Consider the following 6,553-nt stretch of genomic DNA (forward strand, 5'->3'; position numbering starts at 1 on the left):
GCTCCTGAAGGCCCACTCTTACAGTCTATGCACCCAGACTGTGGAGTATTCCAATAAGATCTCCATAAACATATGGCTAGATGCTTACTTCTTTTTTTTTTTTTTTTTTTTAATTTTTTTTTTTCAACGTTTATTTATTTTTGGGACAGAGAGAGACAGAGCATGAACGGGGGAGGGGCAGAGAGAGAGGGAGACACAGAATCGGAAACAGGCTCCAGGCTCCGAGCCATCAGCCCAGAGCCCGACGCGGGGCTCGAACTCACGGACCGCGAGATCGTGACCTGGCTGAAGTCAGACGCTTAACCGACTGCGCCACCCAGGCGCCCCTAGATGCTTACTTCTGATAATTCACTTATTTATCTTGCTGTCTAAATGTTTCTGACATGGAGGCTTTAATTATTGGGGTACATTTTAGTCACTAGGATACTCACTTTATAGGCAATACTGAAACATTTATGTTTAAGCTAGTTTTTAGCTTAAAAACTAAGGTGACAAAGAGTTAGTATACTAATTAATTTGATAGTTCTTATTCCAGAGATTTCAAAGATACAGGCACCATAATATAAAAATTACCCATATGGTTTTTTTTTCACATTCTTTTTTTTAAATATAACTTATTGTCAAATTGGTTTCCATACAACACCCAGTGTTCATCCCAACAGATGCCCTCTCCTCAATGCCCATCACCCACTTTCCCCTCTCCCTTACCCCCCATCAACCCTCAGTTTGTTCTCAGTATTTAAGAGTCTCTTATGGTTTGGCTCTCTCCCTCTCTGTAACTTTTTTTCCCTTTCCCCTCCTCCATGGTCTTAAGTTTCTTAGGATCCACATAAGAGTGAAAACATATGGTATCTGTCTTTCTCTGCCTGACTTATTTCACTTAGCATAATACCCTCCAGTTCCATCCACGTTGCTGCACATGGCCAGATTTCATTCTTTCTCATTGCCAAGTAGTATTCCATTGTATATATAAACCACATCTTCTTTATCCATTCAGCAGTTGATGGACATGAAGGCTCTTTCCATAATTTGGCTATTGTTGAAAGTGCTGCTATAAACATTGGGGTACATGTGCCCCTATGCATCAGCACTCCTGTACCCCTTGAAAATTACCCATATGTTGACTGATAATACAAATGAGGAAAATCGATCCTTCTCCTCCAGCTTTATTGTTTTTCTCAATATATCCCCAAGCATAAAAGTCATGTTCTGGTCTGGCTCAAGCTAGCCACAAAAGAAGATCCTGAACACGCCTTCTCTCACAAACATATTAAATCTACAGCCACATATGGAACAATTTCCTCTGAAAAAAAAAACAAAAACAAAAAACTAAAAACTGTGTGACTTGTCCATGTCTGAAAAATTGAGAGAAGATCCACTTCAAAGGGAGTAGGAGAGCCTGGGACACAATCCCGCCATAAGCCCCTCTTCCAGTCCAACAACCCACAGTTGAGAGGCAACTGAAAACCCAGAGTTCTTCCCTAAGAAGCTAAGGGTTTGTACCTCACATCAGGAACTCCCAACTTTTAAGACGTGCACCTGAGACATGAGCCCCCCAAACATCTAGCTTTAGAAACCAACGGGGCCTCGAATCCAGGAAACCCACAAGGCCGCTGCTATCCAACAACTGCTCTTAAAGGACTCCAGTGCTTGCACTCACCTGGGCAGGGCCCAGCAGGAAGTGGCTGCTAGGAGGGGCGCCTGGACTTTGCTTGTCTAGGAGCACGGATCTGAGGGGCAGGCATCTGATGTGACACACTTCTGGGGGCCTGCTGGGGTGCTCTCTGGGACAGAGACTAGCAGGCTCCTTCTCCATACTCTCTGCATCGCTCCTCCCGGCAGTCGCCATCTCCTTCTCTTTTAAACCCTAAGTACAAAAGTCATATGGTAATATAAAGCCTTCACTATGAGAATTAACCATCATCTCCCTCTTCTTAGCCGTCTTTCTCCACTCCTAATTCTACACATCAGAGGCAGTGCCTTTTAAACTTGGTTATGTATAGTTCTAAAGATGGTTTTCTTCATGCAAAATGAGGTATATTTACAGCTATTTGCCTAATATCAGATTTAGGTTTTTCTCCATTTCTTTTCTGCTACTTATATGAAGATTTAGATGATTTATATAATCTCAAACTCCCCCCATTTTTTCTTAGTATAATTAATTATTTTTGATTTCTCTACTGAGGAAGATTGTATAAGAGACAGACTTTCTGAGTACCTTAATATATGAACATCTTTAATTTCATACTCACCCATGATCAATAATTTGGCTGGCGTAACTATTCTAAGTTTAAATTTACTTTAACTTAGGACTTTGAAGAATTACTCTATCATCTGCTTGTGGAACTGATGGCATGCCCTAACTAGTGGTATCACATTGCATATACGACTTTCTCTTACAAAAAGCTTTTAGAATCCTCTATACCTGATTTCCTGAAATTGCTCACAGATGTCTAAGTTCGGGTCTTTTGTCGTGGAAAAGTCTTTCCTATTTCAAGACATGTGTTTCCCTTCAGTTCTGGAAATTTAGTTTAAAAGTTCATTTTGGGGGGAATGTTTTTCACTCCACTTTGTCAGCATTCTCCTGGAAATTTGATCAGTTGAAAACTGAACCTCTTGGACTGATCTCTTCTATTTTCAAGGAGATTTCTTATCTTCAACAATTGCAAGGTTTCTAAAAACTTTATGCTTGCATGCATATTTTTAATTTTGGAGAGTTCTTTTGCTCTCTTTTTCCTTCTCATTACATTTTATTGATATATGGATAGAATACAAATGTATTCTTGAATTTCTGCAGGCTGTTAATTAAAAGGGGGGAGAGGAGGTGAGGTTGTTTATTCAATTCTTCTCTGGATCAGTGTATTTATCTTATCTTTTTCAATACTTCGAACATATTCCTCAAATACCTAATGAATGCTTATAGTCTCTCCAAATTTTAAAGAAAAAGAAAAGTTACTTAGAGTGTTTGTGTTCACAGGCATTTGCTAACAATAGACTCACTTTAATGTGAGTGGCCAATAAATGGGCAGCTTGTTGGGGAATCCCTTCTAGGGTGAACGTATATGAGAAGTAGAAGAATGATTTCCAAGGATGTCCATATCCTAAGCTTCAGAACCTGTGAATGTGTTTGGTTACTTGGCAAAGGGGAATTAAGGTTGTAGACTGAAGTTTGCGAATTAGCCTCCATTAACACAAGCAGATTATCCTGGATTATTCTAGTGAACCCAGAGTATTCACAAGGGTCCTTAAAAGTGGAAGAGTGAATTGAAAAAAGAAATCCAGAGGATGACAGTATAAAAAGGACTCTGCTGACCGTTGCTGGCTTTAAAGATGGAAAAGGTGCTGGTGGGACAAGGAAAGCGGGCAGCCTCTACAAACTGGAAAAGGTAAGGAAATGTGTTCTCCCCTTAAGCCTCCAGAAAGGAACCAAATTCTGCAGACGTCCTGCAGATGGCCCACTGAGACCCATGTTGGATGTCTAACCTACAAAACTGTAAAATAAATTTGTATCATTTTAAATCACCCTATTTGTGGTAATTTGACACAGCAGCAATTGTAAACTAGTACAGATTTTGGTACTCAGAGTAGGGTGCTACTGTAACAATACCTACATAAACGGAAGGGGCTCTAGAATTGGTTGGGAAGTGGCAGAGGCTGGAAGAATTTTGAGGAGCATGATAGATAAAGCCTAGAGGGACTTAAGCAGACCATTAGTAGAAATATGGGTAATAATGATTCAAAAGGGAGTGAGGAGCATGGTAGAGAAGACAGATATCACTTTGGAGAATCCTTAAATCATAAACAGACCATTGGTAGATATATTATAGACATTAAAGATACTGCTGGTGAAAACTTCGAAGAAAATGAGCTACATGTTATTTGAAACTTTCAGCTCCTTTATTATTTCTTTTCATGAGTAGAGTTTCATCCTCTGAGTGGAATACAATGTATTCCTGAATTTTTGTAGGACATTAAAAGGGATAGGAGGCTAAGGAGATTGTTTGTTTAATTCCGCTTCCTCAAGGGTCACTTTTTCTGTTTATCTTGTTCTTTCCTTACTTTGCAGACTTTCCTCAATTGTCTAGGAAAGAGGATCCTTGTAACAGGGTGGCAGAGAGCTTAGCAGAATTATGTCCCGAAGTTCTGTAAAAGCAGAACTTTTAAGTGATAAATTTAGATATTTAGAGGAGGAGATTCCAAGCCAAGTGTTAAAGGTGTGAATAGGTTTTTTCTTGCTTTTCATTAGAAAATGTGAGAGCAAAGGGAGAAATGCAGCGAAGAACTGTTTAAAAGGAATCAGAACTTGACACTTTGGTAAACTCAGCCTATTCGATTGCAAAAGATGCTGAAATTAAGAGACCACTCCCAGGAAATCCCACTCTAGAGAAACAGTTCAGAGTGTCACTGAATAGTTTCGTTGATAACTGAGAAAAATCAGTAGAGAATTCAGACACACCAAATATTAAGCATGCACCTCATAGATCCCCTCAGCCAGCTAAGCAGAAGCTACAACAGACATGGAAATATCCAGGGAGATAGATGTATGAAAGAGAGTCTTTTGCTAGTGAAGTGAATTCTAAGACATACATGAGTGAACAAGGTTCTTGAAAATGTTTGCCAGCAGAGCACTACCTGCTTGGACTGAAAGAGACAGAGAGAAGATAAAATGAAAGAGCTGTTTTAAAAATTATCACTAATAATACAATGCAAATTGTCCTGAAGCCAAATTTATTCATTGACCTGTATCTTCAGATCCAGGTTTAGTATTTTTGTCAAGACTGCTTCATAGAATATATTGTATATTTCTACCACAAGATGAATATTGCCTAATTGTCTCTTTTTTGTTTTTGTTTTTAAGGGTTATTTTTTTAGGGGGGGGAGCAGAGGGAGAGATTCCCAAACAGGTTCCACACTGTCAGCACAGAGCCCGATGCAGGGCTCAAGCCCACAGATAGTAATATCATGACCTAAGCCAAAATCAAGAGCCGGACACTTTACCAATGGAGCCATCCAGTCTCGTTTTTGTACGTGATGTCACTAGCAACTGATGATTGTTGCCTAGATCCACTAATTCATTACGAGTTGCAAAGTAACTCAGAATACTGACTCTTCCATTTCTTCATTTACTAGCTTTATTGCTTATGGCTGCTGAATATATTTTTCAAAAAGGTAAAATGACTTTCACGCAAATTTAACATAAATGTATGTCTAGGATTTTACTCAACTCATTAATTAATGAGAAAAACAGTAAGATATAAAGAGTGGTTCAGCCTCAGTCAGATGGGCCGGAGACACTTCTGGAAGCCACAGCACAGTGGCTGCCCGAGGAGAACCCCAAGTCCAGTTCAAACTTGAATTGTTTGGCGATGGTGGTATTGGAAAAGCTACATTTGTAAAACGTCTTCTGACTGGTGAATTTGAAAAGAAATATGAAGCCACCTTGGGTGCTGAAGTCCACTCCCTTGTGTTCCATACCAACAGAAGACCTGATAAGATCAATGTATGGGATAGGGCTGGTTCGGAGAAATTTGGTGGGCTGAAAGATATAGGACATCCAAGCCCAGCGTGCCATTATAACATTTGGTGTAATACCACGGGTTACTTATAAGAATGTGCCTAACTGGCACAGAGATCTGGTATGAGTATCTGAAAACATCCACACTGTGCTGTGTGGCAACAAAGTGGGTGTTCAGGACAGGAAAGCTAAGGCAAAAATCTATCGTCTTCCGCTGAAAGAAGAACCTTCGGTACTATGACATTTCTGCCAAAAGTAACTACAACTTTGAAAAGCCCTTCCTGTGGCTTGCCAGAAAACTAATTGGAGACCCTGACTTGAAGTTTGTCACCATGCTTGCTCTTGCCCCACTGGAGGTTGTCATGGACCCAGCTCTGGCAGCACAGTATGAACGAGATCTAGAGGTTGCTCAGACAACTGCTGTCTCAGCTGAGGAGGAGAATCTGTGAGAAAGTGCAGCATCTAGTTCTAGAGGCAACTGTCCTGTGATGTCAGTGGCACAGCGTGTTTGCCACTTTATTACATAGCTGAGCAGAACAGGTGCTTAATCTCTGGGATCCCGAAGGAGATGAATAGGCTTCAGAGTGAATGCGACAGCTTAAAAAATACCTTCAGTTGTTGGACTTGTGTATTTTAGCTGTTTTGGAACACAGTTGTTTCCTCCCTGAGTTGCAAATAGAAGACTGTTACAGTCACGTCACAGAAAAAGAACATTTTGAGGTGCTAAGAATTTACCGTCAATTTAATAAAGGAATGTTAGAGGCAGTTTGTTAGATTATATACCAACTGGTTGGTGTTTTATGTTTAGGGTTATCTTTTCCACTGGATAGAAATAATTTGCTCATCTACTAGACAAAAATCTACAGGATAATATGTACTTAATATATAACTTCACTAAGCCTATAATCTTTGATCAATAGGCTTAATGTTGTCCAGCTTCGTCTATCTTTTTAAAGGTAATCTTTTCCTCAACTGTTTGGTCACTAAGAAGTACAGTTCTCATAGACAAGCCAGGTTAAATCCTTGGTTCTTTCCTGT

General features: G+C 39.9%; 1 pseudogene; it reads left to right on the plus strand.

The window, feature by feature from the left end:
• Positions 1 to 3,330: 3,330 nt before the first annotated feature.
• Positions 3,331 to 5,964, plus strand: LOC116738421 (annotated as a pseudogene).
• Positions 5,965 to 6,553: the final 589 nt, after the last annotated feature.

Source organism: Lynx canadensis, chromosome D4, assembly GCF_007474595.2.
Source record: "Lynx canadensis isolate LIC74 chromosome D4, mLynCan4.pri.v2, whole genome shotgun sequence".
In the NCBI taxonomy this organism is placed as follows: domain Eukaryota; kingdom Metazoa; phylum Chordata; class Mammalia; order Carnivora; family Felidae; genus Lynx; species Lynx canadensis.